Genomic DNA, 24,703 nt, shown 5'->3' with positions numbered 1-24,703 from the left:
TTCTAGCTGGGAATTTCTGGTTAAAGGCTTACAGTGCCTGCATATCTAAACTGCTTCTTACTGAAATTGGTACACCTTGTTTGCTGGAGCATAGACTAGATCCAGGCCTGCTGAATCTAGCTTTGTTTGTATAACTTGAGCACTAATCCAGGCATTCTTTAAAGTATTCAATTGTATTTATTACTGCTTGGTTGTAACTTGATTAAAGTGTAGCTATCATTCTAAGTCTTTTGGATTAAGCACTTGGGCTTCAGACCAGTTGTTTTACATTAGGAAGGTTTGTGGCCTGCACTGTGGTGGCAGGACAGGTAGCTTACATCCTTCTAAGTTGGGAACTGCTGATTGAGGGCTCAGTGTCTGTTATTCTAAAAGTGTATTAATTCTGGTTTAAGCACTTGGGCTTCAGGCCAGTTATTTTACATTAAAAGGGTTCGTGGTCTGCACTCTTGTGGGAGGAGAGGCTGGACTCTGCCCTTCTGAGCTGGGAATTTCTGGTTAAAGGCTTAAAGTGCCTGCATATTTCAACTGTTTCTTACTGAAATTGGTACACCTTGTTTGCTGTAGCATAGACTAGATCCAGGCCTGCTGAATCTAGCTTTGTTTGTATAACTTGAGCACTAATCCAGGCATTCTTTAAAGTATTCAATTGTATTTATTACTGCTTGGTAGTAACTTGATTAAAGTGTAGCTATCATTCTAAGTCTTTTGGATTAAGCACTTGGGCTTCAGACTAGTTGTTTTACATTAGGAAGGTTTGTGGCCTGCACTGTGGTGGCAGGACAGGTAGCTTACATCCTTCTAAGTTGTGAACTGCTGATTGAGGGCTCAGTGTATGTTATTCTAAAAGTGTATTATTTCTGGTTTAAGCACTTGGGCTTCAGGCCAGTTATTTTACATTAAGAAGGTTCGTGGTCTGCACTCTTGTGGGAGGAGAGGCTGGACTCTGCCCTTCTGAGCTGGGAATTTTTGGTTAAAGGCTTATAGTGCCTGCATATTTGAACTGTTTCTTACTGAAATTGGTACACCTTGTTTGCTGTAGCATAGACTAGATCCAGGCCTGCTGAATCTAGCTTTATTTGTATGCTTGTTGTTTGTTTGCTTGTTATTTCCCTGAAACGCTAATTCCACCTAAAACCCAGCTTTTCAGTGCTTCTGTGGATCCCTAGTGATATCTGCATTGCTTACTGTACTTATTTCCTTGTGTCACTTGAAAGAAAGTTACTGTTTGTCGTTTTTGCATTTAAGTTACCTGTAACACATTGCATTTAAGTTACCTGGCACTTGCTCACTAAAGCAATTATATAAGTCAGCACTAAAATATTAAAAGCACTACACCCTCACAAATTCCCCTTGAGTACCTCATTCCCCATTGGCCCTTTTTTTTTCAATTATAAAGGAATTCCCGATACTATTCTAGCATGTCCAAAGGTCAGTTGTCAATCTCCTCTCCGGTCCAGCTGGTGAATCTGGAAATCTTGAGGCAATGTTACAACTGCCTCATGTACACAGACAACCCTCTCCTCCTCCCAACAAATTCTAACACATGTGAGAGATGCAACCATATAGCCAAAATGGAGGCTAAGCTCTCTCAACTCAGTAATGGCGAAACCTGTCAGGAGGAGAAGGAAACCACACTCATTACAATTTCAGTCTCACATAGACCTACCACAACAGCAAACCAAACACATAAACACACAAAAACATACTCGGAGGCTCTAAATAAAAATCTGCCTAAGCAGCAGAGACCTCCAAAGCAGACACCCAAGCAACTGCTACCCCAAAACAAAACACGTGCAACACATAGCTCACAAAGCCAGTGTGCCGAACAGTCACAGCCCTTAAGGCTAAACAACACACCTGATACACTTGTAATAGGTGACTCTATTGTCAGGCACACTGACGTCCCGCTCACCATGCTGAACAAGGAGAAGGTCACGGTGAGCTGCCTGTCGGGCGCTAGGATCCGCCACATAACACATGCACTCAGGTCACTCCAAGGCAAGTACAAATATGACTCAGTCATTGTCCATGCTGGTGTGAATGACCTGAGACGTACCTCCCTGGACTACATGAAAAGAGACATAGAGGAGCTCTCTGAGCATGTAGCCCAGGCCGGTATGACCCTGACCTTGAGTAGCATCTTACCCTCACCAAGAATGATGCCACAATATGAAGACAAGATGACCAATTTCAACAATTGGCTTAAGTATTGGTGTCATTCAAAGGGGATCCAATGCCTGTCAGCCTGGGATGACATGCTCGACAAACCACGATGCTTCACTAGGGACAGCTTGCACCTGTCACCCCTGGGCTTTCGGATATTGGCAAAGGCTCTTGCTACCCCCATAGTGCCTTTTTTAGGCAAGGCTCAAAAGACAAACCCACCTCCATAGGTATCACAAGGGATAAGAAACTAAGAGTAACGCTACTCAACTCCAGAAGTCTAAACCTCAAGATGCATGTACTCGAAACTCTCCTTAGCATAGAGAACATTGATATCTGTGCAGTAACAGAAACCTGGTTCAAGGCTCCCAAGAGCACGCCAGCACTACCAGGTTATACCTCATACCATGCTTTATGGCCCCAAAACTTGGACCGAACCACAAAAGGAGGGGGAGTATCAATATTCGTCAAAGATACCCACACCTCCAGGTTGGTGGCACAGCACGAAGCATCAGAGACTATCCATGTGCAACTAACAGTGGGTAAAACTGCCTTCCAGTTTATAGCCTGCTACAGACCACCCTCCCAAACCCAGGAACCCCACTCGGCCTTCCTGAGAACACTGGAAAATATGAAGGTCTCTCCAAACACCATTATATTGGGTGACTTCAACTACCCAAACATAGACTGGGAGCATTACTCTAGCTCCAACACCCTAGCCCAAAGGTTCCTAGAATTTATAAACTCAAATGCTATGGAACAACTTGTTACCACTCCCACAAGAGGGGAAAACATACTGGACCTGATCATCACCAACATGGGGACTCTATGCTCCAGACCAGACGTGTATCCCTCACTGGTAAGATCAGACCATAAACTAATCTCACTGGATATTCACATCCCGACTCCACCCCCTGCCCTGAAAACCACAGTGAAAAACTTCTCTAAAGCAAATTTCACACTCCTCAAAACTGAGGTGGAATCCTTCAAAGCCCCCAGGCCTGTGAAAAATATGGCCCAGACCGCAGAATCCTTTATAAACGCATTCTATGAACACCTTCAGGAATGCATGGATCATGCAATCCCAAATAAAACCAAGACCCAATCCTCCAAAGGCAGACATCCTATCTGGTGGACCCCAGCCATAAATAAACTATACAACAGAAGGAGGAACTACTACATGATAGAGCAAAATCCCAAAAAGGGAAGGCATCTCTGATCAGTGTTAGCAAAAAACTACAGGCACTCATAAAATCGTCTAAGGCCAGCTTCGAGAGAAAAATTGCACAGGACACTAAGGATAATCACAAGGTTTTCTTTAGTTATGTTAGGAACCTGGTGGGAATTCCCAGATATGCTCAGAATTAGTCCAAAATGACAAAAAATACACTGAACCCACAGACATTGCCAACATCCTAGCTGACAGGTTCAGCGCAAACTTCTCCCTCCCACCAAAAGGGCAAATATCTATCCCAGCAGAGTGCTGTCCCCCTGACATCTCAGATGCTCAGGTAAGAGCCGCCCTCTCCAAAGCAAAAAACACAGCATCAATGGGACCAGATGGTGTCCCGGCTGCCCTACATGAACTCCAAGAAGAGCTAAACCCAAACATAAAACTACTGTTCAATCTCAGCCTTACTACAGGATATGTACCCAAAGAGTGGCGTACAGCAACAGTGGTCCCTCTCCACAAAGGTGGTGCCTCAACGGATCCTGGAAACTATCACCCCATAAGCCTGACTAGCTTGGTCTGCAAAGCTATGGAAAGGATCATCATGGACCTCATAAATAAAGATATTGGGGACCTACAGACACTGGATCCTACCCAGTTTGGCTTTGTTAAGGGCAGATCCTGCATCTTAAACCTGGTTGATTTCTTTGAAACAGTCACCAAGGCCATTGACGAGGGGAAGGTGGTCCACACAGCCTACCTGGACCTCGCAAAAGCCTTCGATACAATACCCCACTCTGGCATTATAGATAAGCTCACTAGCTTAAATATAAACCCCTATGTCACTAGATGGGTTGCAAACTGGCTCAAGGACAGAACCCACATGGTTAGAATTGCTGGAGCCATGTTAGACTCCAAACCAGTTACAAGTGGCGTCCCACAAGGCTCAGTCCTGGGACCTCTCTTGTTCGGGATATATTTCTCGGAGGTGCAGGCCAACACGGAAGGACTGTGGCTGACCAAGTTCGCAGATGACTGCAAACTGGGCGCCATAATCGACTCTCCAGTCGACACAAGCATCCTCCAAAAGGACCTCATAGAAACAGACAACTGGTGCCAGAGCCATGGCCTCAAGCTAAATGCCAAAAAGTGTATAGTCATCCCTTTGGCAAAACAAAGTGCCAGAAATTACCACATAGGTGGTAATCCATTAAGTACAGAAGAAGTAATTAGGGACCTGGGGACCCAAGTTGATAGCAATCTCTCATTTGACAATCACGTGGCCAAAGTGGTTAGAAAAACATTTTATATAGCCCACCTAATCATGAAGGGATTCACATCTAGATCAGGGGAGGTCATCGTGCCTCTTTACTCATCCCTCATCAGGCCCATAATTGAGTACAATGCCCCTTTTGGGATGTACCTTACCAGACACCTGCAGCAACTGGAAAGACCCCAAAAGTACCTCACCAAGAGGATCAAAGGGCTCAAACAGATGCCATATGCTGCCCGGTTAAAGAAACTCCAGCTCTACTCAGTGGCATATTGCCTGTTCAGAGGCGATCTGTGCCTGACGTATAAAGCTATGTCCAACCCGGAATTAATGGACATGCTACACCTCAGAAAATCCAAATCCCATCGAGCTACGCGCTCGAGAGACTTGAACCTCAGCACTGAAATAAATAGGACATGCTGGAGGGACAGATTCATAACCCAGAGGCTCCCTTCACTCTGGAATAAAATCCCAGTCCAGGTTAGACAGAGTCCCTCATTGACTCTCTTCAAGTGGAATCTTGATGAGTGGATGGGAGATTGTAGGTTTACCCCGGGTATCACTTCTGTGTCACTGTTAGAGAGAGGCACAGTATACTAACCTTGAAAAAGGGCATAGCAAAATTAATTTAAAATGGGTGGCGAAAGCCAAACACACTCTGGCTAGGCTTATAAATGCCCTAGGGCAGATAGCCTGGTATGAACCTATGAACCTATGTCCCAGATGGCCCATATCTGATTAGCAGCATGGCACTGGAGTTTAAGACAGCAGGTGTTGATGACTCACCCATCTTGGGGGAAGGGAGACAGTTTTGGCTCCCCACTTCAATGGCACCTATGTAGAGCACAAGGTTTTGCACCCATGAAGACTGAACCTGCAAAGCATACACTGCCCAGTAATACACTGTACTAATCATTGAATGCATGTGTTGAGATACGCTGAAGGCAGTGCATTGTGGAGATCAACAGAACTACTGCTGTAGGGATTAGGAGCTGAAGGCATTGGGAGGATACTCTGCTGAATAAGGCTCACTGGTCCACAATCTGCCACTTGAATCTCACCAATGGGGAAATGAGTGAGCTGTAGGGCTCTTACTTGGGCTGGCAGAACTCTGGCTCCCACCATAAGAGAGAAATGATGGGACAGTGGGGTAAAAGAATGGGAGCCATTGGAAAAGACTAGATAAGACTGAGGTGATACAGAAAAGTCTTTTTGTAAGATTATTAAAGTTAAATAATGGCTCCAACAATATGTCTTTGATTATGAACAATGGTTCTCTATATAGTTTTGCAGTTTCACAGTTTTATTTCCCTGCTGCAAAATGGTCTTCTAGACAATCAGTACTGTGGTCTTCGACATGCCAGCTTTATACTTGTCATTTCCTATGTACTTGTCTGATCTATGCTTAAATGTACCTGATGTGCCAGACTCTCTCACAAAGATTGGAACTTTATTCAATATTCTTGGTAGGAACTGCATCATAAAGCTGTCTTTTTTAACTGTTCTCTTACTCACTATAATATAATGTGCTCCTATTTTTCTTAGTCTTGGGTGTGGTTCAGTTATAGTCAGCCCAATTTAATTCCTTCATTCATCTTTTATTGTGGCCTTAAAATCCAAGCAAAACTCCCCCTTACTAGTATATGCACTACACCACAGAGATCCAGTACCTTTAATTTGTGAAACCAGGACAAATTCTTCAGATTGCTTTCTTTTTTCCCTTTGCACAGTCTCTATTGTAATTTCATACACTGATAGAGTACAAAATGCTATGTTATATTTCATTATTGCTCAGACCAAGGATACAAATGCACTTTTTAGTACTTTAGCATTTCTTGTGTCGAAAGTATAAATAACCAGCACCGCTTGTTCCAAAGCTTTAGTTTTGATATCACTGGCATGCCATCTAAAACTTAGCCATTGCTCAATAGTAACACCTAATTGTTTTAACTGGATAACCTTATCTAGCATACTCAAGCCCATTTTTATATCACCGTAGGTGGATTTGCCAAATTCAAAAACTTTGCATATTTTGTAATTGAAATGCAAAGCTAATTTAGCTGCCCATTCATTTTTCTTAGATGTTTATATAATTAAATCATATCTACAGTATTATTAATTTGCTCACCAATCTTGCAGTCATCTGCTTATTTTATCAACCAAAAAGGTTCTGAAGCTGGCATATCAGCTAGAACAATATAAAACAGGATGAGCCACAGCACAGAACCCTGAGGTACTCCACTGGTTAGCGAGTTCAGATTAGATTTGCAGTTACCTAGTAGTATCACAAATAGAGTATAGCTGGTTAGCAAGGTTACTACCCATCTTACTTTTGCTCTAACCAAGTAATGTATTATATAATCATGTTTCAGACTATCATAGCCTTAGATAGGTCTAGATATATCAGAGCACAGTTTCTACCCTGATCTTTAGGGGAGGACACCTTATCATAAAATGTTATCTGAGCAGTAATTGTTAACTTCCTCCTTATGAAGCCATGCTGGTTTGCAACAAGATTTAAATCACACATGTCATCAATAACCAGTAAGCTGAGGATACAGCTTGCCATACATTTACAGGATATAGATGTTAAGCTTATTGGCCTGCATCATTTTTATAAGTTTTTTTCACCTCCTTTGAAAATGGGAACCACATCAGACGACTTCTAGCTAGTTGGAACAGTGCCCTCCTTTAGCTTGTAATTAAATATGCTCAACAGCGGTGTTATTAACACGTCAGATATTAATGAGATGAATTGTCCAGACATATTGTCTGTTTCCACCTCATTGCTTGTGTTTACTTTTTTAATGGTTATACCAGATCATCAATTGAAATAGTTGGACAATTAATGCACTTATTAAAACTTGTTAGAATAATATGATAGCCATTCGTATCTGTAAACATTTTGGAAAAATACTCATTCAATATTCTCCATTTTACATCTTTCAACCACTATTCTGTTAGCATGTAATAAAGGTCCTGCAACCTTATTTGTACTTATTTTCATTCTAACATATGAAAGGAAACTCTTTTTGTTGACCCATTAATTAACCAGTGATTCTTCATATTTCCTTTTTCTAAATTTCAAAACTAGTTTTAACTTTTTTGTAATGCCATTCAGGTACCTCTTGACTTACTTTGTCTTACATCTTATATTACATGCACATAATCTCTTCCTTCTCAGTAATCTATACATTTAACTAGATCAACAAGGTTTATTTCTGTTTCATCCTTTCTTTTGCAATGTCAATACATTGGCCAAGTACTTATTGCAATTATTTTGGAGTTTTACCTATCCATCTTCCTCAGTGTCTCCCTTCTTCTTCTTCTTCTTTCGGCTTTTCCTAGTTAGGGTTTGCCACAGTGGAACTCTGATCCGCTAATGATTGGCAGTAGATTTTTATGGTGCCGAGGTGCCAGCTCGACGCCCAACCTTCAACAAAGGCACGTCCATTCACGCATCTCTTTCGAATGCCACTCGACCACGGGGAGGACATGCAGACTCCACAGAGAAGGAGCTCCAGCCGAGAATCGAACAAGAGAACCTCTTGCTGTGAGGCGACAATGCTACCACTGCACCACCATGGCTTCCTCCTCAGTGTCTCCCTGATAAAATAAAAAAAAAAAAAACATTCCAGCCAACACTGTTAACATATTTTATGAGCATATTTAAGTTGAGTAAATTCAAGGTTTACCTTGCAATACATTTATTCCTCCATTCAGTTTTGGATAATAGATCAGAAAGAATACTGTCATGATCACTAGTTCCTATCTGGTATCTGTTCTTTAGGTTTTTCATCACTCTTTTCCTATTTTCTACTACCAAATCCAACACTACATATTTCTCCTAACATAACTCTTACCTTAAAATATGAGCCCTTCTTGTAGGTCTATTAGGATAAGTGCTTTGTGTAAAAATATACTCATTTGATATAGCCAATAAATGGGATTCCAAATATGTGTCCTGACAACTTATCCAGTCAATACCAGTGTAATTAAAGTCACCAGGTATTATCATTAGCAGATTGTCCAAGCAGCGTTCAATCATACACAATCTATAAACATGTTAATTACTTTTATTGCACATATGAAGAAATATATGCACCCACAAATCTGCACATAAATTCAGATTATATCAAGTAGTGTTTAGCCATTCTTACTCTAACTTTAGTTCCATAATATTGCATTCCACATTTAGATTCAGCCTTTTCACTAGAGAAATTTGAGACAACAACTCAAAACAGGTAAGGCAACTGTCCAATATGTTTTGTATTCTTAAACTGCATTTTTCCAAGCCTACCAAGGCTATAAACTATATAAAGTGTAATTGAGCAGTTAATAAATAAATGAATCAATGTAAACTATCTTTAATCTTAAAATAAACACAACCTGTGTATTAATAAATGAACAATAAAAAAGTGCACTGTCCTTACTTAGTCTTGAGATCAAAAATTTCTTAGTAATACTCATTGAAAGATTCTATTTAGTTACTAATTAGGTTATTTCTAAGGTTCAAACTGGATTCACACAATTGTGTTAGCCCCAAGACAATAATGTTATGCATACATTAATTCTATACCTCAATACTCATGCAAGTTAATCAACAAAGAGTGTTTGCGCAAGACTTGAGTAAAACATATGCCATGTACATTTAAAGTTTGAAATACATTTTGATTTTTAAATAAATTTATTCAAGCCATAAGAGTCTTGTGTGGCTCTTCATCAACTCACGTAGCTGTTAATGCAAAACCTTACCTCCAGTAAATAGATCTATTTGTACAAGTAAGGGTGACTATCTTTATTGTCTTATCTTTTTTATTTAATCCTTGATCCATTCATTTTTAATTCATCAGAATCCTTAACTATCAGACCTAAATTGGGTAACTCGTATAAATATTACATTTTGTGTAGATGATATACTTTTATAGCTCCTCAGCTTTGCTAAATTTTCTTTTCAGCTATTGCAGGTTGTGGATCATTAAGCCACAAATATATTCTTGATAAATCAGCCAATTTTTCTTGGGTAATAGTAATTATATTACTCATCTTTCCATTTGCTAATCACATTATCATATTGTCTGATAAATTTAAACATCTCAAGGTAAAATATAAATCAGATTCTCACACATTCATTTGGGCTCACTTTAATTCAGCTGTAGATAAGATTTAAAAGGACTTAGAATACTGGAACGTGTTCCGATTTAGTGTATGTGCAAGAACATCCATTGCTAAAATCAATATTTCCCCAAAATATTTCATTTTGTGATACTATTATTACTTGCATTTTGAGTGAGTAGTTTAAATATATTAAAAACCTAACTCTACATTTATGTGGAATAAGAAAAACCCTATCCAAAGGCAAGATGTGAACTCAAAATGCCTAATATCCTTCTCTACTATACAACATCAAGGTTGGTATAATTGTTTTGAATTTAGAACATTTTACTTTTTTATCTCAACAATACTCCTTTCTGAAGTCATATTAATAATTCTTGATCTTGCTATGTGTTCTAAACCCATACCTCTACTTGAAAGAAACTTCATTTATTAATCTTCTGATACCTGATGTTCAACATATCATGAACAAATTAGGGCTATATGAGAAACTTACATTGTTCCAGCCTCTCAAATCTAATCCAAATAATTTTGTACAACTCACAAATAGACAACAATCTTATCTTGTCTTCTGATATGATTTGCTGTTGGTAGCTCATAACCTGCAACATTCCAGAAATAAAACTAATTACTTTTGTGAAATGCTACCTTCTCCATGTTATTAATAATGACAAAGTCAGAATGAGCTCCTCTTGATTGAATTACCCTGGAAAGAAGGACATTTTTTCTTACTCACATAACCCAGTGTTAAACTTGTAAAAATGTGTCAGGGATACATTCCTCCAATTATTGGCCATCACTACTAAAAGAGATAAGCACTACTGATTTGGAAAAAAATATGGGGTAAAGCATGTACATTTCTAACATTTTCTAAATGTATTTATTAGTAGTTTATGCAACTGTATAATACCTACTTACTTGATTCCATACAAATATACTCACATGGAAAGAAAATTGAATCACCTAGATGTAACACTTGTGAAGACAATTCCACCATTGATGCTTTCCATATAATTTAGTCTTGTAAATGTATTTAGTCAATCTGGGCATTTCTGCCTAGAAAACTTTAAAATATATAAATTGTTAAATTTTAATTGTAAATGGTGCAACTTTTTGTTGGTGTTATAGTACCTAATAGTTGTACAGATGATAACATTTTAATCATCTTATTCCTTCCTGTGTGACTTTTTTCATACTAAACTTTGGACTAATTGACAAGATATCTCAGTAAAGAAATCACATTACTTTAGACAGTCCTCATTCTCCTCCTAGAAATGTAAACAGACATTCCTTACAAATAAGTTCCCACAATTATTGTCTAAGTTAAATATGGCTAGTTGGCCTCAGCTCTCAGCTCTGAACACTTGAGGTATCCAGGTCATTTTTTTTTTATGTGTTCACCAACCTGGTTACAGGCCTTCTACATTACCTTCTGCTGATATCTTGAGTCTTGTGCCAGTGAGGGATGCTGTTCAGTTCCATTCTTTCCTGGTAATCATCAACTGTCTATATTTTGAAAATTACTTCTTCTTCAACATTATCTGTGTTTATAAGGATGGCCTTGAACATCATGTATGTCAACAACTCCATGCTGTAGTAGCTCATTTTTCCCTTGTTGAGTTTTTTGAGCTGTGACATCTCCTTTGTGTTTACTATTTTAACAGGAATTTCTGAATAAATTATGATTAGAAAACATGAAATCCAGCAGAAGAAAGTTACAGATTGGTGAAATGGTTGACATTGCTGCATCACAGCATTTAATGCCCCAGTCTGATTTGTGGCTAGAATTCACAGCACTTAATGCCCCAGTCTGATTTGCAGCTAGAATTCACAGCACTTAATGACCCAGTCTGCTTTGTGGCTAGAATTCACAGCACTTAATGCCCCAGTCTGATTTGTGGCTAGAATTCACGGCACTTAATGCCCCAGTATGATTTGCACCTAGAATGCATTCTGATATTCCTTTTTGTGTGTCTGTGAGTCTTTAGTTCCCCCAACATACTGAGCATATGCAGAAAATTTAATCTGTAATCTTCTAAGTTGCCCAGAGATGTATCTGCATGTGTGTGTGTGTGTGTGTGTGTGTGTGTGTGTGTGTGTGTGTGTGATATGCAGAAGACTCTTGGCCAGTCCAAGGTTGCTTTGATGTCTTATGGCCATTGAGTGTGTCAGGATAGGCTCCAGCTCTCATTGACTCTGAATAAGATAAAAACAGATGATGGAGATTTATTTAATGAATGAATTAATGAATTTCCAGTAGCTTTATTTACTAATCAATAACCTCTTCTAACCACTGCATGCCAATAAATATGAATTTCATATAAAATAAGTGATTATGTTCCAAATGATAGACATCTTCCAAAGAGCTTCAAGTTCAGCTTTCTCAGGGTTAGGTGACATCCCACCAAAATTTAGGAAATCAGTTGGTTTCTTAAAACTTTAGTCATTCTTGCAATGGTTTGTATACTTTGTTAGAGCATGTCTGAAAAGGTTCCTTTGAGTAGTGTACATACCCAGTCAACAAATAAAAAGTAAATTTAAATAACCCTTTCAGAAGCTTGTAAACAGGAATGATATGTACCCATACTGTGGAAGGAATCTTGCATCTCACCTCTTCACAATGTTTATGTGTGTATTGAGGTTAATAGCCATTAATTTATAACTATCTGGAATGCCTTAGCAAAGCTCATTAAACATATCATCCATTAGCAGCTGAGAGAAATTAAAAAAAAAATTAATAATGTCTTAAATAGGTCATAACAGCTCTAGGAATTATTTCCTTAATCAGCACAGCTGACAGTGGTAGACTTCACCAAGAAAATGTTAAACAATGGCTGTAGGGGTGAGCTCTGATTCACAACCCTTCCCATGCATTTGACACTAAAAGCCAGGTATGACTGACTGAGAAGTTGCCCTCTCTGGCTATGTATCAAAGACCATAAACTGCTTTCAGAACTGTTTGCAGGATGGACTTTAACAGTATAAGCAGTGTCCATCCATATAAGCAGAGCAACACAGAAATATTCATCTTGACTTTATAATGGCAAGCGAATTTCTCAAGGATCTCCATTACTCAGTATCTCTATGAGCATATGGCTGGCTCACTGTGACAACATACTTCTCAACGTCTTTTGCCAAGAAAAAAGGCCCAAAATAAGAGACAATTTTTGGATATTAAGCAAACCACCATGAACAAGAAGTGTACAAGAAAACCACAAAAAAACAGTGACCAAAATGTGTAGTATATCCAAAGCATTTAATCTACTTGACTTCTCGGCAAACTGCCTTCAGATTTTTAAATATTACTCTATTCACTTAAAAATATTAGCATAACACCATCAACGTGCATTTTCTGAACAATAAAAAGTATGAAAATCTAAGGAGATGCATTATTGATTGATTATCCCCTAGGAGCATTTTTCCCTTTAGAAGACATGCAGTTGAATGATGCAAACATCACATCAGACAGGAAAACTGGAACCTCAGACATTTTTGATATTTAGATGAACTGAGACAAGGTGAAAAAAAGGCAAGTAGTTTTTCCCTAAAGACACGTGTGCCTAAAACTTGTCTGATGTCTGGTGGAAATAAATTTCATGTTAAGGGTACAGTTAGTTGCACAGAAGACTTTTTCAATGATATATCAGTATGGGGATCTGGTTGGGGGAACCACTAGCCACCAGGGATACAATATGCTTAAGTTCCTTAACAACATCAACATCACCCCTGGCACCTTAGTAATGCCTGCTAATCCTAACCTTAACCCTGCCTATAACCCTAACCCTAACATACAAAAGCCCTTTCCAGTAACACTATCACCATTCAGTAAAATTTGAGCTGAATGTATAGTAGAGATATGGGTAGTACATCAGAAAAGGAAATGTGTGTCTCTACTTAGTGTTGTCAATATATAATGAATGTCAAATGTGTTTTTGTCAACTTTTTGTGTGTCAATGATTTAACATCTTGTCCATTCATTATATAATCATATATATGACATACATAGACATTCACGCACGCGCGCTGACACACACACACACACACATATATATATATATATATATATATATATATACATATATATATATATATATGTATATATATAGGAAGAGAGAGAAAGAGATACATAACCTTATATGTATAACTGTATATATATATATATATATATATATATATATATATATATATATATACATATATATATATATATATATATATATATAAAATTATTTTCCTCTATTTCTCTATCTTTCACTCTCTCTATATATAGTATTCCACAGACATATACACACAAGATTTACCTTCAGTTGGTCTAACATGAATATCGGCATCCTGAAGGTAAACCACTCTACCGCGAAAATAGAAATGTCCACTTTCTAGAATGCATGTGCCAAGGTTGTTTCTCAGTGTATGCAAATATTACTTCAAAAAACACAAACAGCATCCTCCCACACACCCTTTAAGTATATATACTAATGCCAAGATCACACAGTCCCCAGGGAAAGGGAATATTCCCCTACCAGGGGATTGTCAATCTTGCACACCTGTTGACTATCTGTATAGTTGAGCAAATGAGGTTGATTAAATACATGTTGACCAAACTCCCTGTCGACTAAACCAACTGAACCATACACGTATATACATAGATAGACAGATGCATGCCTGCATACATACATGTATACATATTATCCATGAAAGCTTATAAATGTCACCACTGCTGTTAACTGCTACTGTGTAGCTGGTGTGCAAGATTAATATTTTTGCAGCATTTGAAAATTTTTGCCACTTTAGTTCAGGAGACTAAATTATGAGATTATCTTGCCCGTAACTCTCAACCAATCAAAGACAAATTGCAACAGAATCAGAGAAATCCAGAAAAAAATGAGGGAGAATCAAGGACACTTTCAAATATTATTACTATTAACTTGAAAAATTAACAAAATAAGAGAATGTGAATTAATATACATTTTCTGAAGTAAAAGAAGTCTATAACCATAGTCGGTGTTGGCCAACTATGGGGCTGTCTAGGTTGCTGCTCTAGCATGGACACTTTTCCAGTATTTATTTATTTTTTGTAGTAAAGAATTTTTTTTTTTAATTTGTTGAATGAACACACGAAAAAACTGAAGAGTACGACAAGTTGTGAGAAAAAGGAAGAAAAAAAGTAACTTGGATGGTGTAGATAGACCAGGATGAGGGGCACCAGGTAATGTGTGTGTGTGTGTGTGTGGGGGGGGGCTGTGGACCCCTTTTGCCTAGGACACCAGTTGACCCAAGGCCAGTCCTGCCTATAACCCTTAATTATTTCACCACCTTTCCTCTAAAAGTCACCAGTTGTTAGGAGGGATTAGAAAGGGACACAGCTAAAGTTTGAATCAAAATCAGGCGCAGTTGAGAGGTACGAATTTTCGCCTGAATAAGCAGTTCGTGGCCATGTTGTCTGGTTAAGTAAACATAGTCTTACAATTTTGACGGCTTGTAACAAATAGTTTAATATTATTTCTTTTAGAACAAGTAATACATACAATTATACGCACGCACATAAATAATGTTTTTGTACTATATAGCTGACCTTTTTTTTACATTGTGTGTGCATCGTATCTCAACATTAGATTTTGCGTTTACAAAATCGACTTCCGAGGAAAACAAACATTTTATCAAACAATATAGTGATACAAATTATAATTTTTGAACATGTTAGCAAAATAACTGATTACAGATGTACAACTATATAATTTTACTGTTCAATATTTTTCCAGAGTTTGACATACTGCAGACGATGTGCCCACTCTTCCCGATTACCTCAACTCTTGGTACCTAAGCGCGCATTATTTATGTTGATACTCTGTCAATATATTCAAGCTTGCAGTTCTGCAGACACCACCTGTAAACAGTGACTGTGTAATTAAGAAATATTTATTATTAGGAGGTCATCCCCCAAAACAGTGAAACTTTCACTCTGATGAAATAATAACAAACATAATAGTCATCAATCATCAAAGCTAGTTTTCAGCACGCAAAAGAAGATTAAAATAGGTGAACCTCAAGCTCAGTAAATCTAGCCCGCCGAGCACGATCCAAGCAGAGCTCCCTGCAGCTGCGAACAGCATGGGTGGTGCAGGGTGGGACAGCAAAGTGCGGAAACACGAGAACCAACCGGGACAGCATGTGCAGGAGGGAGGCAGGGTCCACTGAGGGGGGTGGGACACCGGCCGGCCGCCGGAGCTGAAGGGCTGTGGGATACCCCAGCTGACTAGGTAATCAAACAAGCGTGGTCAAGTAACGGGCAGGGCGTGCCATAGGGATTCTGAGGTAAATGGGACTAAAACAGTTTGGAAATTCGGTTTGTTAGAGGAGAGGATGTATTTATCAGCACTGTGAGTAGCTATAAACATGGAAATGTCTTGCACGTTAAAACATGTTCGTTTATAATCATATTTTCGTTAGGCGTGATCGCGGGCGTACTGCGGCTAAGTGAGCCCAGACGGTACCGGTAGTTTTGTTTCAGTGTGGTTTCTCCTGAGTTTGTTGATGTCCCTAGTTGTGAAGCACAGACTGTTATATTTGAGGGGCAGTGACCATCTCTGAAATGTCAGGGTTGTCCATAATTAACTCCAACAAATCAAACTGGTCAGTATTTGGCTAAAAATAGTTGAAATGCATTTAGTGAAGCACTACAGGCCCATCCTTAGCTGTCTTTAAGGCAACAACTGTGTACACCAGAATAAATGGGTTGTTGTACATATGAACTCTAGGAGCTAACAGAAAACATGTGGAAATTAGCCGGTCTAGACGAGCATGTTATTAAAAGGAAATGTCAACACTGCTTTCTGGATTTACAGTCGGTGCTAGTGAGAAATGCGCTTACAGAATACAACCACTGTTTCATCTTTGTAGGACTGTAATAACAATAATGAAGTTGGTTTAAATTTGTGACCGTGGTTTTAGCCCGTGTGTGTTTAATATGATTTTTGTAATCGGGTGGGTGATTTGCAGTCCGAAAGAGAATAGCTTTGCAAACTACTAACATGGTGGGAGAGAGCACAACATTAATAGCTAACTGGTAAGGTCCGTTGTTCACTTTCGTTCCTGTCTGTTCTGCAGTTTATATTATATATTATATATTATATGTGTGTGTTAGAGACAGAGCTATACCACACAGCACAGTTACTTAATACTGCCTTCTAAAATATAGAACAAGAAAAGTGTTTGTCAATTCACTTCTTTATATTTAATTTTTTTTGTAAACTTTACCATTATGATAGTGGTTTGTCTATTTTTCTTATACAGTCTGATAATTTGGGAAATGCATAGTACAGGTGAAAAAATATTTCAGCAAGTCAGGAAGTATTGTGATTCATTTATGTGGAGTTAAGTGTACCATGTATATTTCATATTTACTGAGTTATGAATTTCACCAGTGTTCTTTGAATTAAACAGTTACTGAACTGATATCTGGGCAATGTAAGAAAGTATGAAATATTACACTATTGTGTAACTTTGCCTAGAAAATCAAAGGAGTAAAGAATTTTGAATTGTTTCTTTTTTTTTCTCTTTCCACATATGTTATTTAGCTGGTAGTCACCAGAATCTCCGAGAAACATATATTTTGTCCCTCCGAGAGCAGGTAGTTTGGAAGGAGTGAGGGCAGAGGCTTTCATATTGTAATATCCAAGCTTATCTTATTTTTAACCTGCACTGTTCCTCATTCTGTGGACAGATCATGTAAGTATCTAAGTGGAAAGCCTCAAGTACCTTAGTTTGAAGTCATTTTTTTGCCTGCATTCCTGTCCCCAAGTCAGTTGCAGAAGCACACCTGGTCGCCAGTGTTGACCTCTTTGACAGTATGAAATTCCAGTCCCCCAACCCTCTGAAGAGAACATGAGACATAGTTCTTAAGTCAATAAACTGTCCACACCATCAGTTTGCAAGCACAGTTTAGCTGACAGTCTCAGAACTAAGTATTTCTTGTGTGCAGTCCTCAAAGTGCTAGTACAATTTATAGCATTGATTTGGATAATTTAATGCATTATTGCTGAAATAGTTGGACCTCCACTAGGGAAAAGCTGAATTTTAAACATGAAATGGTTTGCAGAAGACTTCACTTGTGCTTGTAGCTCATCCTGTGAACACTGACTATCATAAGATTGACTCTAGAAAAATCATAGCAGGGGGTCCAAAAAGAGAAAATTTTTATATTTCAGCATAAAAAGGTCTGATACTTTGTCCCATATAAGTGGCAATGATTATTTTCTCTAGGAGCTCAGTTTCCTTGTTTAGTACGTAATGAAGATGATAATAAATCTAAGAGGAGCAAAGTTAAATTTGGGGCTAAAATCCTAGTTCTGTGCCTAAATCATTATTTGATAATTACAGTTGTGCTTGTTGGTCATTGTGCTCTTTGGTGATTGCTACAGAAAATTAGATTTTAGAAAAGTGGTAGTCATGTTTTTGAACTTGCACACACCTTATTTACATTTACAGGCTATGTACACTGTAAAAATAAATAATGACTTAATAGTGTTGTAATTGTCCTTTTGTGATGTTACAGGCTGTGATGGCATTGAGCTTTTCATTTTTTTTTCTGACAGCTCCATGGTTTTGTCATCCTTTTCTGGTAGAACTGGCTTGATGTTTATGTTATACCATACACATTTCCTTTTGTATTGCACGTCTCCAATGTTTACATTGTAGCCCATTGCTTTTTGTGTCCCAAAGTGCTTTTAGAAAGAGTTTTGACCAATTCAAGATACTGTTCTTGAAAGCAGACTTAATTTACAGCGTGTCAACAAGGTGCTGACTTTTGTTGGAGTTAGTGACCTGCTAAATACATGAAAGGTACTGTTTTACATGCATGGTTAATGTAATCTGCCACGTGAATGTATTCTGAAGTACTTCTTGTAATGATGCAACAGAATATATGTGATGCATAGAATTACGTAAGAAAGTCCAAGTAGAAATCTAGCATATTTAGGAGAGAGAGAGCTATGCTCATGATTGGTTCTTCTGCAAAGTGTATGGCCCTTAAGTGGAAGAACTGTTAGCAGCTTGTTAGTATGTTTTGTATTGGGTTATTGAGAAGTTGTGGAGGGCTGATATTTTGTTGTACATCAATATAAGTTTCTTAGTCATGGCCTAAGACAACAGGTTAGCTATCTGACAATTTCATTGCCTTTTTTGGGGTGGGGGGTCTTTTGGTCAAATCTAATCTGTGTGGAATGTTACACTAAACAAGTGGTCAGTTAACTGAATGCCTTCACTTTTGTAATTGGTTATGATATACATGGGTCCGTTTGTGTGTGGTGCTTTCTTTTACAAGAACTAAAAATAATTGTGTGTGTGTTTCTGTTTTATGCACTTTCTTGGAATTTGTGTTTGGGCAAAATGATTTTCAGTATCATTGCTTTTTGCCAATGTGACCTCAGACATTTTTGTCTTTGACCATTTACTGCTTAATCCATAGGGAATGTCTCTTTGTCATTGCTCTTATCTTTTTGTTTTGAGGGTTTGTTTTGTGCAGTCTGATGTAATGCATACCATTTAATTTTAATGGGTTAAGATCCCGACAGATTTTGTTTTTCCTTTTTATGTGAATTCACAAGGTATGAAAGGTTATAGTCATGTTTCCACAGGCAGGCTTTTAAATAGAAGTTTCTGGTACAGTGGTTGAGAGTCAATTGCCTCTTAAGTGTAGCAAAAGTTGTTACTACTATCTTCATTCAATTTTTAGCAGTGCAGTGATATAGCTTATATGTGTTTTACTAATTATATAATACATTTCCTTAACAATAAGTGCTTTTATGAAGTTTTCTAAAAAGTGTAGTAGTAATTGTCGAAAAATGTGAATGTCTGTCAGGTACATTTTTTGTTTTTTTACTTTTTTTGAAATTATCTATTTTGATTTAATGTCCAGAGATCAAAATAGGGGAAGCCACCTCAAGCAGAAACATTGGTAGAATTAGTGCAGGCTATGTACAAGGACCCAATGACTCAAGTACGAACAGTGTTTGGCCTCACAGAGGGGTTCCCAGTGGGAGTGGCTGTACATCAGGTTTCAGCTTTGACCCCACTGCTGTTCATACTGGTGATGGACTACATTAGCAAACAGGTTGGAGGGGACGGATCAACAAAGCTGCTGTATGCGGCAGTACAGGCAGACTCTGAGCTAGAACTTCAGCAAAGGATAGGAGAATGGAATGCTAATATGAAGGCACATGGGATGAAGCTAAGCACAGATAAGATGGTGGTAATGGCAGCAAATTGGTGAAATCAGAAGAAGACAAGAATAGAGATAGAAGGGAAGACAGTGGAACAGGTAAACAGCTTCAAGTATCTGGGAGGGGTAGTTGAGGAAAGGGGTAGTCTGAATGAAGAGGTCAAAGGTAGAATCAGAGTGGCTGCAGCTAACTGGCATAGAGTATCAGGTGTAGTCTATGACAGAAGAATGCCAAATAAGCTGAAAAGTAAGGTGTACAAGACAGTGGTGTGACCAGTATATGGTACAGAAACCTGGGCAGTAAAGGCAGAACAGTTGAAGCCAGAGGTGATTTGAAATGAAGTGCCTGAGAAAGGCGGTAGGATGCACACTGTGAGACAGATGGAGAAATGAGGGCATAAGAGCAGAAGCCAAAGTAACTCCAATTGCAGAAAAGATAAAAGAGAACAGATTACGGTGGTTTGGGTACATGTGTAAAAAAGCAGAAGACAATCTGGTGAGGAAGATTTGGGACAGATGGGAGGAAGGTAAGAAGAAGCAAGGATGTCCAGCAAAGAGGTGGGTGGATTGTGTGAAAGAAGATCTGCAACAGTCAGGCATGAGTGTGTTGAAGAAGACAGGTGTGTGGCACTGAATCGAGAGAGTTGGCGACAGTTAACTCGATACCCCAATCCCATGTAAAAAATGGTAAAAAGGGGGCTGATGATGATGATGACCTCAAGCAGTAGACCCGTAATGAGCGGCATACCCCAGGGATTGGTCTTAGGGCTTCTGTTATTTTGGATATACTTCTCTGCGGTGCAAGCCAAAACCAGTGGCCTATGGCTGACCAAGTTTGCAGATGACCAGGGATTGGTCTTGGGGCTTCTGTTATTTTGGATATACTTCTCTGAGGTGCAGGCCAAAACCAGTGGGCTAAGGCTGACCAAGTTTGCAGATGACTGCAAGCTGGGGTCAGTCATCAATTATCCAAGTGATGTGGACATTCTCCAAGAGAGTCTCATCCAAACAAATGACTGGTGCCAGAAACATGGCCTCAAGCTGAATGGCAAAAAATGCATCGTCATCCTCTTTGGGGTGAGTGACATCCTCACATATTATCACATTAATAACATTCTAAGTACACAATCAGTAGTGAGGGATTTCAGCAACCAGCTTGATGGCAACCTGACTTTTGACCACCATGTTTCTTCTGTTGTACGGAAAGCTTTCTACATGGTCCACCTCATAAGTAAGGGTATCTCATCCACGGACAAAGAGGTCATAAGATCCCTGTATTCTTCCCTTATAAGGGCAATTATTAAGTACAATGCCCCTTTCAGCATGTACCTTGCAAAGCACATGCAGCAGCTGGAGAGTCAACAGAGGTTCCTCACCAGGAGAATCCAGGGCCTCAAACACCTACCCTACACAGATAGGCTAAAATCCCTGTCTCTTTACTCAGTTTCATACAGACTTCGCAGAGGTGACCTCTGTCTATCATATGAAAGCAGTCTCAAACCCCGCCTTGATGGGACTGCTGCATATCCGCAAGTCAAGCTCCACTCAAGCAACCTGTATACATAACTTCAACCTGGTCTGTGATATCAGTAGGACTTGTTGGCGGGACAGATTTGTGTCCCAGAGACTCCCCCATCTGTGGAATACACTCCCTCTCCACATCAAGCAGAGTACCTCATTATCCCTTTTTAAGCACAACCTGGATAACTGGATGGGAAACAGAAAATACACCCTGGGATTCCACCTGTATCCCTGCTGGACAGGGGCTCTGGGTGCTGACTTGTCTAAACATGAGCTCAACCCTTGGCTAGGCTTATAACAGCCTCGGGGCCAATAGCCTAGTAACCTCCTATGATCCTGTGTAAGTGAATGAGTTTTTCAAATAATGCAAAATGTAGCAACTGTCAGTTTATTAAAAAGTAGTGTGTAACTATCTTGTGATGCTGATGAGGCAGAATTGTTCATGTAGTTTCCATTCTGTACTGCTGATTTTTATCATTTTATGCTTTGCATTTTAATTGGTTATTTGGTAATGAAATTCTGTACTTATGATCTGCATCATGGCAGATTGGAAGGTGGTTCCTCTTCACTTGTATTAAGAGTAAGGATATCAGCCTTTGCCACAGTTGGTAACATTATGGGAAGATCAAGACATAAAAAAAACGCTTTTACATTGTCCAGCGATGTCAGTAAACAGATTGAAGAATGTGACAAACTTAAGACTTGAGATTGGGAGGCAATGCTTCTTCTCAGACTGCATTAGCAGCATCTCTGTATGCTAGTAGGAATATTACATATGTTTGTCTAAAGATTGCTAGGAGTATTGCATATGTGGATATAAAAAGTGTACACACCACTGTTAAAATACCAGGTTTTTGTGATATAAAATAATGAGACACAATAAATCATTTCAAATCTTTTCCCCAACTTTTAATGTGACTTATAACCTGCATAATTCAATTGAAAAACAAACAAATATTTTAGGGGAAAAAATAAAAAACATACACTAAACTGGTTGCATATATGTGCACACCCTTAAACTAATGCTTTGTTGAAGCACCTTTTGATTTAATTACAGCATTCAGTCTTCTTGGGTAGGAGTTTGTCAGCATGGCATAACTTGACTTGGCAATATTTGCTCACTCTTCCTTGTGGAAGTGCTCCAAATCTGTCAGATTGGGAGGGCATCTCTTGTGCACAGACCTCTTCAGGTTACCCCACAGATTTTCTATTGGATTTAGGTCAGGGCTCTGGCTGGGTCATTCCAAAACTTTAATTTTCTTCTGGTGAAGCCATTCTTTTGTTGATTAGGATGTATGCTTCGTGTCATTGTTATGTTGAAAGGTGAAATTCCTCTTCATCTTCAGCTTTGTAGCAGACCCCTGAAGGTTTTTGGCCAAAAGTGACTGGTATTGGGAACTGTTCATCATTCCCTCCACCTTGACTAAAGCCCCACTTCCAGATGAAGAAAAGCAGCCCCAAAGCATGATGATACCATCACCATGAGGATGCTGTTCTTTTGGTCATGCAAAGTGTTGTTTTTGCATCAAATGTTGTTGTTGTTTGTCTTTTCATTTTTTCCCGGTTAGGGGTCACCTCAGTGGAACTCTGGTCTGCTAATGATTGGCAGTAGAATTTTTTTTTTTTTTTTATGGTGCTGAGTTGCAGGCCCACGCCCATTCACGCATGTCTTTCGGAGGTCACTCGACCGTGGGGAGGACATGCAGACTCCACACAGAAGGCACTCCAGCCGAGAATCGAACAGGAGAACCTCTTGCTGTGAGGCAACAACGCTACCGCTACCTTTTGGAATTGTGGCCAAAAAGATCAACCTTGGTCTCATCAGACCATAACACATTTTCTGACATGCTTTTGGGAGACTTGATATTTTGTTTTGCAAATTTTAGCAGGGCCTGGATTTTTTTTTATGTAAGAAAAGGCTTCCGTCTTGCAACCCGACCCTATAGTCCAGACATATGGGGAATACGGGAGATTGTCATATGTAGTACACAACCAGTACTTGCCAGAAATACCTGCAGCTCCTTCAGTGTTGCTGTAGGTCTCTTGGCAGCCTCCCTGACCAGTTTCCATCTTGTCTTTTCATCAATTTTGGAGGGTCATCCAGTTCGTTGCAATGTCATTGTTTCCTCATATTTTCTCCACTTTTTGATTGGTGTCTTCACTGTCTTCCATGGTATATTCAATACTGTGGAATTTTTTTGTACCCTTCTCCTGACCGATACCATTAAACAATGAGATCCCTTTGATGCTTTGTAAGTTGTCTGCGAACCATGGCTTTTGCTGTAACAGGCAAGTGAGTAAATGTCAGGAAAATCCTACTAGAACAGCTGAACTTTATTTGGGGTTAATCAGAGTCTCTCTACTTGATGTCAGGTGTGTATCCAAGAAGACTGAATGTTGTAATCAAATCAAAAGGTGCTTCAACAAAGTATTAGTTTAAGGGTGTGCACACCTATGCAACCAGCTTATTGTATGTTGTTTTTTTTTTTTTTTTCCCTTAGCAGATTTGTGATATGTTTGCCTACAGGTTGCTAGGAGTATTAGATATGTTTGCTTACAGAGAGAGAGAAAGACAAAAACACAGGTACCAGATAGCTCGGTTTTCACCTCAGAGCCAATAGTATGTATAAAAAGTCGAACTGCCACAGTAGAAGGGAAAGTCTTTATTGCAAGGACAAAGTGAGCGCGTGCACAACCTTCCAGGTCGCTTCATCAGACTTGATAAAACATCCCATGCCTTCCTTGAGATATATATATATATATATATATATATATATATATATATATATACATGCTTCCTTCCTTGATATGTATATGCTTTCAAAGTGACCAATCAGTTAAGACAAACAATTAAATATTTATATTAGATTCAATTAATTTTCAAATAGTAGAAAAAACATAAATAGACATAAAACTGTTAAACAGTATGCAAGTTCAAATGTGAATGCCTATAAAACCATGTAGAAGGGAATTGGTGCTTTAAGGCTCTTGCCTTTAAAACTGTCTCAAAGAAACAGTTTTGTTAATGCCTGGGGGTTTGGCTGCATTTAGTTGCAGAATCAATTTTTGCTCAGCCTCTTCTGTTCTGTTTCTAATGTCACCTCCTCTGATATTTTCTTCTAGAACTTCTAAAACTAAAAATTTAAAAACATGGTGCATCCCTTCAGCTTCTACATGTTTAACTAGGGCACTACTCTCCTTTTTGTTTACTGTGTCCCTCATATGTTCTAAAATGCGTTCTTTG

General features: G+C 38.8%; 1 protein-coding gene across 2 annotated transcripts in view; it reads left to right on the top strand.

The window, feature by feature from the left end:
• Nucleotides 1-15,939: 15,939 nt before the first annotated feature.
• Nucleotides 15,940-24,703, top strand: part of PLEKHG1 (pleckstrin homology and RhoGEF domain containing G1) — a 2,146,741-nt gene continuing 2,137,977 nt past the window's right edge. The window contains exon 1 of one of the 2 annotated variants that reach the window (XM_044090606.1): nt 15,940-16,034. The gene's annotated coding sequence lies outside the window, so the exon portion shown is untranslated. Of the gene's footprint in view, nt 16,100-24,703 lie in introns of both variants that reach the window. The other variant, XM_044090581.1, reaches the window with a different exon arrangement.

This window comes from Protopterus annectens, chromosome 1.part0 (genome assembly GCF_019279795.1).
Source record: "Protopterus annectens isolate FY-2018-M chromosome 1.part0, PAN1.0, whole genome shotgun sequence".
Classification (NCBI taxonomy): domain Eukaryota; kingdom Metazoa; phylum Chordata; order Ceratodontiformes; family Protopteridae; genus Protopterus; species Protopterus annectens.
This window is presented reverse-complemented; position numbering and strand designations above follow the sequence as displayed.